Source organism: Lolium perenne, chromosome 7 (assembly GCF_019359855.2).
Source record: "Lolium perenne isolate Kyuss_39 chromosome 7, Kyuss_2.0, whole genome shotgun sequence".
Lineage (NCBI taxonomy): Eukaryota > Viridiplantae > Streptophyta > Magnoliopsida > Poales > Poaceae > Lolium > Lolium perenne.
The window spans coordinates 90,270,717-90,281,318 of NC_067250.2; positions in this window are offsets into that span (position 1 = coordinate 90,270,717).

Consider the following 10,602-nt stretch of genomic DNA (forward strand, 5'->3'; position numbering starts at 1 on the left):
AGGTGGAAAAGATAAACGGTCTAATCTACGATGGAATAAAGAAGAGTCTCACAGAGGTAGCTGGTGTGTACATAGAAGAGTTGTCGTCTGTACTTTGGATCCTACGCACCACCCCAAACAAATCAACGTAGTACACACCCTTCTTCCTGGTGCATGGAGTCGAATCTATTCTACTAGCCGATGTTCGATTCGAAGCACCTCGGGTTGTCTATACAACCAGAGAACATCAGTTCAATCAATCCAATATGCGGTGGATTTAGCGGATGAAGCTCGCGACACCGCCCTCTCCAGGACAGCCGGGTACCAACAAGCAATACATGATTATCACAGCCGAAGGGTACACACCCGAAGCTTCAGCAAAGGTGATCTATTGCTGCGGCTGAAACAAAAAAGGCCATCTCAAACTAGAATCCCCATGGGAAGGACCTTACATCGTCAAGTCATCCCAGGTGGTGCTTACCGCATCAACAAAACTACAACTGGATTTGTGGAGAGCAACCCATGGAACGTTATGCAGCTGCGATGATTCTATGTTTAGGATTTTTCCTTCTTTTACTTCATTTAATAAGGATCTTTAGCCATGGCAAGACAATATGTACGTCAGCTTCGTCAATAAAGTTCAAAGTTCCACTACAAGAAAAGTTGCCATGGCCGACGAAGTTGAATTCGCGCCGTGGTTGCTGGTGCACCATGGCCGACGATTTTGGGTCTCTCCGTGGTGCATGTCAAAACTTTTTTTTCTCGTTTTTGAGGCCACCTAGCCCGACGAAAGCATCCAAAACGTCTCGTATGGTGGCCCGGGACGTGGTGCATCGCGAATTCTCGGATTCGCCGGCCGAGTCAATGCAAATCCGCACCGCCCAGGGATGTAGGGCCCAGATGGCAGCCTCTCTAGCATTGTTTTTTTCTCGATCGCGCCATCTCGTTCAACGCTCTCCGATCGAGCCGTTTACGATGCAGGATCATGGGTCCCGCATGTCATCCTCTATGAACCAAAATTCTTTCTATTCTTGGAATTTTTTTGACCCCCTGATTTCTGGCTACTTCCTTTTTCTTTTGATCCCGTGCCGCCTTGGAAACGTTGAGACCGCTGCTGCTAAATGGGACCCGCATGTCATCCTATATGTGCAGTCAACTTTCTTTTCTTGGAGTTTTTTTGGCACCTCATATTTGGTCACTTGCCTTTTTCTTTCGGTCCCGTGCCGCCTCTCAAACGGTGATACCGCTGCTGCTAAATGGGACCCGCATATTATCCTCTATGTACTATAAAACTTTCTTTTCTTGGATTTTTTTGGCACCTGATATTTGGTCACTTGTCTTTTTCTTTCGATCCCATGCCGCCTCTCAAACGGTGATACCGCTGCTGCTAAATGGGACCCGCATGTCATCCTCTATGTACTATAAAACTTTATTTTCTTGGATTTTTTTGGGACCTGATATTTGGTCACTTGCCTTTTTCTTTCGATCCTGTGCCGCCTATCAAACGGTGACACCGCTGCTGCTAAATGGGACTCGCATGTCATCCTCTATGTACTATCAAGTTTCTTTTCTTGAATTATTTTTGGCTCCTGATATTTGGTCACTTGCCTTTTTTCTTTCGATCTCATGCCACGTTTGAAACGTTGAGGAACCTACTGGATCATAGGACCCGCATGTCATCCTCTATGTACTATCAAGTTTCTTTTCTTGAATTATTTTTGGCTCCTGATATTGGGTCACGTGCCTTTTTCTTTCGATCCGATGCCACGTTTGAAACGTTGAAGAACCTGCTAGCTCATGGGACCCGTATGTCATCCTCTATGTCCTATAAAAGTTTATTTTCTTGGTTTTTTTTGACCCTCTGATTTTTGGCTATTTCCTTTTTCTTTTGATCCCCTGCCGCCTTGGAAACGTTGAGTAAGCTGCTGCAAAATGGGACCCGCATGTCATCCTCTATGTACAATCAACTTTCTTTTCTTGGAGTTTTTTGGGCACCTGATATTTGGTCACTTGCCTTTTTCTTTCGATCTCATGCCACGTTTGAAACGTTGAGGAACCTGCTGGCTCATGGGACCCGCATGTCATCCTCTATGTGCTATAAAAGTTTATTTTCTTGGATTTTTTTTCACCCTCTAATTTTTGGCTATTTCCTTTTTCTTTTGATCCCTTGCCGCCTTGGAAACGTTGAGTAAGCTACTGACTCATGGGACCCGCATGTCATCCTCTATGTACAATCAACTTTGTTTTTCTTTTGACCTCAAGCTGCATTTGAAACGTTGAGACCGCTGCTGCTAAATGGGACCCGCATGTCATCCTCTATGTACAATAAAGTTTATTTTCTTGGATTATCTTTGGCTTCTGATATTTTGTCACGTGCCTTTTTCTTTCGATCTCATGCCGCCTTTGAAACGTTGAGTAAGCTGCTGGCTCATGGGCCCCGTATGTCATCCTCTACGAACAATAAAGTTTCCTTTCTTGGAGTTATTTTTGACCCCTAATTTCAGGCTATTTGCCTTTTTCTTTTGATCTCCTGCCTCGTTTGAAACGATGAGGACGCTGTTGGCAGCTCGGTCGCACATGTCATCCTCTATGAACAATAAAAGTTTCCTTTGATGGATTTATTTTGAACCTCTAATTAATTTCTGGATATTTCCTTTTTTCTTTTGATCCCCCGCCGCCTTGGAATCGTTGAGGATGCTGCTGCCTCATGGGTCCCGCATGAAATCCTCTCAGAACGGTAAATGTTTCTTTTCTTGGATTTTGTTTACCAAATGATTTTTGGATTATTTTTTCTTTCGATCTCCTGCCGTCTTTAAAACGTTGAGGACGCTGCTGGCTCATGGGTCCCGGACGTCAGCCTCCCCGTACAAGAAACATGTGATATCTTGATTATTTTGCAGACAATAAACAGTGTATTCCGCTATGAGCTATTGCAAACGGATAAATTAAATCTTTATTTTTACATAAACAAACTTATATGTTGAATCTCCTTGTTTTTTGTTTTTGCGAAGCATCGGACTTTCCTGTTTTTTTAGAAAAATTCGAACTTTACTGTTTTGGAGTGGGCTGAAATTGCACGAGTCAAAAGGTCCAGCAGGATAGTTCGAAGGCTACTTCTTGGATTTTTTTTCACCCCCTGATTTCTGGCTACTTCATTTTTCTTTTGGTCCAGTGCCGCCTTGGAAACGTTGCGATCGCTGCTGGAAAATGGGACCCGCATGTCATCCTTTATGTACAATAAAGTTTCTTTTCTTGGATTATCTTTGGCTCCTGATATTTTGTCACTTGCCTTTTTCTTTCGATCTCATGCCGACTTTGAAACGTTGAGGAAGCTGCTGGCTCATGGGTCCCGCATATCATCCTCTATGAACAATAAAACTTTCCTTTGTTGGATTTATTTTTTACCCCTAATTTCTGGCTATTTTCCTTTTTCTTTTTATCCCCTGCCCCCTTTGAAACGATGACGACGCACCTGGCAGGTCGGTCCCACATGTCATCCTCTATGAACAATAAAAGTTTCCTTTGATGGATTTATTTTTGACCCTACTGATGTCTACGCACGCTTCTATTCCTGTAGACAGTGTTGGGCCTCCAAGAGCAGAGGTTTGTAGAACAGCAGCAAGTTTCCCTTAAGTGAATCACCCAAGGTTTATCGAACTCAGGGATGTAGAGGTCAAAGATATCCCTCTCAAGCAACCCTGCAATTAAGATACAAGAAATCTCTTGTGTCCCCAACACACCTAATACACTTGTTAGATGTATAGGTGCACTAGTTCGGCGAAGAGATAGTGAAATACAAGTAATATGGATGATTGGAAGTAGTAATTGCAATCTGAAATAAAAATGGCAGCAAGCAAACATGTAGGAGAACTTATTGGAAACGGTGTTTCAATGCTTAGAAGTAAGGCCTAGGGATCATACTTTCACTAGTGGACACTCTCAACAATGATCACATAACTGAATAAATAAATGCTACTCTTAAACACTCTCTTGTTGGATAACAAACACCATTCAGTGTGTAGGGCTACAAAGCACACCTCCAGCCGGAGTAAACAAGCTCCACAACTTCATAAAGGAATCACACACGATGCGTGTTGGAGATATGCCCAAGAGGCAATAATAAAATGGTTATTATATATCTTTGTGTTTATGATAAATGTTTATATACCATGCTATAATTGTATTAACCGAAACATTGATACATGTGTGTTATGTAAACAACAAGGAGTCCCTAGTAAGCCTCTTGTATAACTAGCTTGTTGATTAATAGATGATCATAGTTTCATGATCATGAACATTGGATGTTATTAATAACAAGGTTATGTCATTATGTGAATGATGTAATGGACACACCCAATTAAGTGTAGCATAAGATCACGTCATTAAGTTATTTGCTATAAGCTTTCGATACATAGTTACCTAGCCCTTCGACCATGAGATAATGTAAATCACTTATACCGGAAAGGTACTTTGATTACATCAAACGCCACTGCGTAAATGGGTGGTTATAAAGGTGGGATTAAGTATCCGGAAAGTATGAGTTGAGGCATATGGATCAATAGTGGGATTTGTCCACCCCGATGACGGATAGATATTCTCTGGGCCCTCTCGATGGAATGTCGTCTAATTAGCTTGCAAGCATATGAATGGTTCATAAGAGACTACATACCACGGTACGAGTAAAGAGTACTTGTCAGGAGACGAGGTTGAACAAGGTATAGAGATACCGAAGATCAAACCTCGGACAAGTAAAATATCGCGTGACAAAGGGAATTGGTATCGTATGTGAATGGTTCATTCGATCACTAAGTCATCTTTGAATATGTGGGAGCCATTATGGATCTCCAGATCCCGCTATTGGTTATTGGTTGGAGAGAGGTCTCGACTATGTCTACATAGTTCGCGAACCGTAGGGTGACACACTTAAGGTTTGATGTCGTATTAGTAGATATGGAATATGGAATGGAGTTCGAAGTTTTGTTCGGAGTATCGGATGGGATCCAGGACATCACGAGGAGTTCCGGAATGGTCCGGAGAATAAGATTCATATATAGGAAGTCATTTTATAAGTTTGAAAATGATCCGGTGCATTTATGGAAGGTTTTAGAAGGTTCTAGAAAAGTCCGGAAGAAATCACTATGGAAGGCGGAGTCCCGGAGGGACTCCACCTAGCTTGGCCGGCCAACCCTAAGGGGGTGTAGTCCCAGGTGGACTCCACCAAGGTGGCCGGCCACCCCCCTCCAAGGAAAGGTGGGAATCCCACCTTGAGTGGGAATCCCACCTTGGGTAGGTTTCCCTACACATGGAAGGTTTTGGGTTGGGGTCTTATTCGAAGACTTGTAGACCAACTCTTGGGGGTTCCACATATATAATGAGGAGCAAGGGGAGGGGGCCGGCCACCCCCAAGCCATAGCTGGCCGCACCTCCTTGAGGCCGGCGGCCCCCTCTCCCAAACCCTAGCCGCCCCTCCTCCACCACCTCTCCCGCATACGCTTAGCGAAGCTCCGCCGGAGATCTCCATCGACACCGCCACCACGCCGTCGTGCTGCCGGGATTCCAAGGAGGATCTACTACTTCCGCTGCCCGCTGGAACGGGGAGAAGGACGTCGTCTTCATCAACACCGAACGTGTGACCGAGTACGGAGGTGCTGCCCGATTGTGGCACCGTCAAGTTCTTCTACGCGCTTTTGAAAGCGGCAAGTGATCATCTTCTGCAACAATGAGATCTAATCTCGTAGGCTTTGGAACTCTTCAAGGGTTAGTCTCGTTCATCCCCTCGTTGCTACCCTCTTCTAGATTGCATCTTGGCTTGGATTGCGTTCTTGCGGTAGGAAATTTTTGTTTTCTATGCTACGAATCCCATCAGTGGTATCAGAGGCGTGTCTACGCATAGATTGGTTGCACGAGTAGAACACAATTGTTTTGTGGGCGTTGATGCTTTGTTGTCTTTAGTTTGAGTACTTTGCATCTTTGTGGCATAGTGGGATGAAGCGGCTCAGGCTAATGATACGTCTCCAACGTATCCATAATTTCTGATGTTCCATGCTTGTTTTATGACAATACTTACATGTTTTGCTTGCACTTTATAATGTTTTTATGCGTTTTCTGGAACTAACCTATTAACAAGATGCCACAGTACCAGTTCCTGTTTTCTGCTATTTTTGGTTCCAGAAAGGCTGTTCGGGCAATATTCTCGGAATTCGACGAAATCAACGCCAAATATCTTATTTTTCCCGGAAGGCTCCAGAACACCGAAGGGGAGTCGGAGGAGAGCCAGGGGGCCCCCACACCATAGGGCCGAGCGGGCCAGACCCTGGCCACGCCGGCCTAGGGGGAGGCCACCCTGTCGACCCTCCTGCGCCGCCTCTTCGCCTATTTAACCCCTTTCGACCTAAAAACACAGGACCAATCGACGAAACTCCAGAAAGACTCCAGGGGCGCCGCCGCCATCGCGAAACTCCAATTCGGGGGACAGAAGTCTCTGTTCCGGCACCCTGCCGGGACGGGGAAGTGCCCCCGGAAGCCATCTCCATCGACGGCACCGCCTCCATCATGCTCCGTGAGTAGTTCCCCCATGGACTACGGGTTCTAGCAGTAGCTAGTTGGTACTCTCTATCCTATGTACTTCAATACAATGATCTCATGGGCTGCCTTACATGATTGAGATTCATCTGATGTAATCGGTGTTGTGTTTGTTGGGATCCGATGGATGATACATTATGATTAGTCTATCTATAAAGTTTGTGAAGTTATTGTTGCTGCAATCTTGTTATGTTTAATGCTTGTCACTAGGGCCCGAGTGGCATGATCTTGGATTTGAGCTCTATAATTATTGCTTAGATTGTATCTACAAGTTGTATGCACATGTCACTGTCCGGAACCAAAGGCCCCGAAGTGACAGAAATCGGGACAACCGGAGGGGATGGCGGTGATGAGGATCACATGTTTTCACGGAGTGTTAATGCTTTGCTCCGGTGCTCTATTAAAAGGAGTACCTTAATATCCAGTAGATTCCCTTGAGGCCCGGCTGCCACCGGCTGGTAGGACAATAGATGTTGTGCAAGTTTCTCATTGCGAGCACGTACGACTATATATGGAAAACATGCCTACATGATTAATGAATTGATGTTCTATCTTAATGCTTTATCAATCCTATCAATTGCCCAACTGCAATTTGTTCACCCAACACTTGTCACTTGTTATTGGAGAGTTACCACTAGTGTAGATCGCTGGGAACCCCGGTCCATCTTTCATCATCATATACTCGTTCTATATGTCATTGGAAGTAGTATCAACTATTTTCTGGTGCCATTGCCTCTGTGTTACTGTTACCGCTGCTGTGCTACTATTACTATTGCTCTCATATTACTGCTGCTTTCACATCACCCCTGTTACTAGTGCTTTTCCAGGTGCAGCTGAATTGACAACTTAGTTGTTAAGGCTTATAAGTATTCTTTACCTCCCCTTGTGTCGAATCAATAAAGTTGGGTTTTACTTCCCTCGAAGACTGCCGCGATCCCCTATACTTGTGGGTTATCAAGACTGTTTTCTGGCGCCGTTGCCGGGGAGGCATAGCTCTACTCATAAGTTCACCTGGGGAGTACACTCTACCTCTCTCTCTGTTTTATTTTATTTTGATTTGCTTATTTTACTTTTTCCTAGTTTACTTGTGCTTAGTTTATTTCTGTCTAGTATTATTTTGCTTAGTTTACTTTTGCTTAGTTTCTTTTTGTCTTGTTTTATTTTATACCCAAAAATCCATAAAAATTTGAAAAATCTAAAAATTAAAAAACGGCTGTTATGGGAGAACCAACAACCTACTTGGAGCTCATAGAATGTTATAATAATTATAGGAAATCAAGAGCTGGTGAAGTTATGAAAGCTGTGATAGAAAAATTGAATACAATGGCTAAAATCTTGCTTAAACGCCATGATATAAACTGTTGCTCTCAACAGGACACTAAACATCTTAAATTTCAATGTGGCTTTAGTGAGGAATTTTTAATTAAGAACTATAATCGGAATTGCTATATTCATTATGGGTTCGAAGAGGTAGAACAATTTGTCGTATTTATGGGAGCCTCTGAGATAGAATCCTTCATGGTTAAGAATTATGAAACTTGTGTTGTTTGTAAGGACCTTAAAGATTATGTCTCTTCTATCCTTAATTTTTTCAATGAAAGTTACAGTGATAATCCTTATATCATTGATTATAAAGAGAGACTCATTAATGCACAAGAATGCACTCACAATTTGCAGGAACCTGTGGAAGAAGAAATTGATGAACCTGAAAGCTCATTGGATGAAAAAGAAGAGGAGAGCGACGAACAAAAGGAGGAAGAATGGATTAGCTACCCATGCCAACCTTCTAATGAGAGTAACTCTTTATCTCTTACACTATTTGATTGTCCTCCATGCTTACCGAAAGAGGTTGAATGTTATGTTCCTGTGGATTCTCTTGAAATATTCCCTATGAGTAAAACTTGTGAGAATAATTATGCTACTGTTATTTATGATAATCCATGCTACTTTGATAAATCTTATGATAATGCTTTGTTTGTGCCTGATGTCGAAATGCATGATACTAAAGAATTTTGCTTAGCAAATGTTTATGATAAAGCTCTAGATGATGGTCCTATGTTACTTGATAATATTAATTGTACTACTAATGAAAATGGGATTGGAGAGGATTTAACTTTATCTATGTGTCCCATATCTCTTGAGATTGATCGATCATCTTGTTATATTATTGATAAAAGTGGATTTGAAAGTTTTGATCCCACTATTTTTGAGTTTGATAAAAATTATGTGCTTATGGATCATGAAAAGTATGCTGCATGTGATAGTTATATTGTTGAGTTTATTCATGAAGCTACTGAAAATTATTATGAGAGAGGAAAATATGGTTGTAGAAATTTGCATGGTACTAAAACACCTCTCTATATGCTAAAAAATTTGAAGTTACTCTTGTTTTATCTTCTTATGCTTGCTACTTCGTTCTTCATGAATTTATTTGTGTACAAGATTCCTATGCATAGGAAGTGGGTTAGACTTAAATGTGTTATGGATTTGCCTCTTGATGCTCTCTTTTGTTTCAAATACTATTTCTTGCGAGTGCATCATTAAAACTGCTGAGCCCATCTTAATGGCTGTAAAGAAGAACTTCTTGGGAGATAACCCATGTGTTATTTTGCTACAGTACTTTGTTTTATATTTGTGTCTTGGAAGTTGTTTACTACTGTAGCAACCTCTCCTTATCTTAGTTTTGTGTTTTGTTGCGCCAAGTGAAGCCTCTAATCGAAGGTTGATACTAGATTTGGATTTCTGCGCAGAAACAGATTTCTATCTGTCACGAATCTGGGCTGTTTTCTCTGTAGGTAACTCGGAAAAATATGCCAATTTACGTGCGTGTTCCTCAGATATGTACGCAACTTTCATTAGTTTTGAGTTTTCTGATTTGAGCAACGGAAGTATTTATTAAAAATTTGGCTTTACTGGCTGTTCTGTTTTGGCAGATTCTGTCTCTGTTTTTTGCATTGTCTCTTGTGGACTTTAAGCAAGGCTTTCTACACGTGGAGAGCTGTAGCTAATGTTTTATTGAGTTCTTGCAATGTGTCACTACAGGACCAAGGTGGATTCAAGTTTTTTTGAGTACTAACCCCTCTAATGAAGTTTATGAGAAGTTTGGTGTGAAGGAAGTTTTCAAGGGTCAAGAGAGGAGGATGATATATGATCAAGAAGAGTGAAAAGTCTAAGCTTGGGGATGCCCCCGTGGTTCATCCCTGCATATTTCAAGAAGACTCAAGCGTCTAAGCTTGGGGATGCCCAAGGCATCCCCTTCTTCATCAACTTATCAGGTTTTTTCTATTGAAACTATATTTTTATTCGGTCACATCTTATGTGCTTTACTTGGAGCATCTGTGTGCTTTTATTTTTTGTTTTTGTTTGAATAAATTCGGATCCTAGCAATCCTTGTGTGGGAGAGAGACACGCTCCGCTTTTTCATATGAACGCTTGTTCCTCGTTTTACTTTTAATGTTTAATGATAAAAGTTGGAAGCTACAATAATTATTTTTATTTGGTTGGAAACAGAAAATGCCTCATAATGTCTTGGATAATTTGACACTTGGCAATTGTTTTGAGCTCTCAAGTAGATCATGATTAAGTTTTTTCATGTAGTTTAAACCTATTAGTGGAGAACTACCGTAGAGCTTGTTAAAATTGGTTTGCATGATTGGTCTCTCTTAAGGTCTAGATATTTTCTGGTAAAAGTGTTTGAGCAACAAGGAAGACAGTGTAGAGTATTATAATGCTTGCAATATGTTCTTATGTAAGTTTTGCTGTACCGGTTCATACTTGTGTTTGCTTCAAATAGCCTTGCTAGCCTAAGCCTTGTATCGAGAGGGAATACTTCTCATGCATCCAAAATCCTTGAGCCAACCACTATGCCATTTGTGTCCACCATACCTACCTACTATGTGGTATTTCCTGCCATTCCAAGTAAATACTTCATGTGCTACCTTTAAACAATTCAAAATTTACTATCTCCTATTTGTGTCAATGTTTTATAGCTCATGAGGAAGTATGTGGTGTTTTATCTTTTAATCTTGTTGGGCAGCTTTC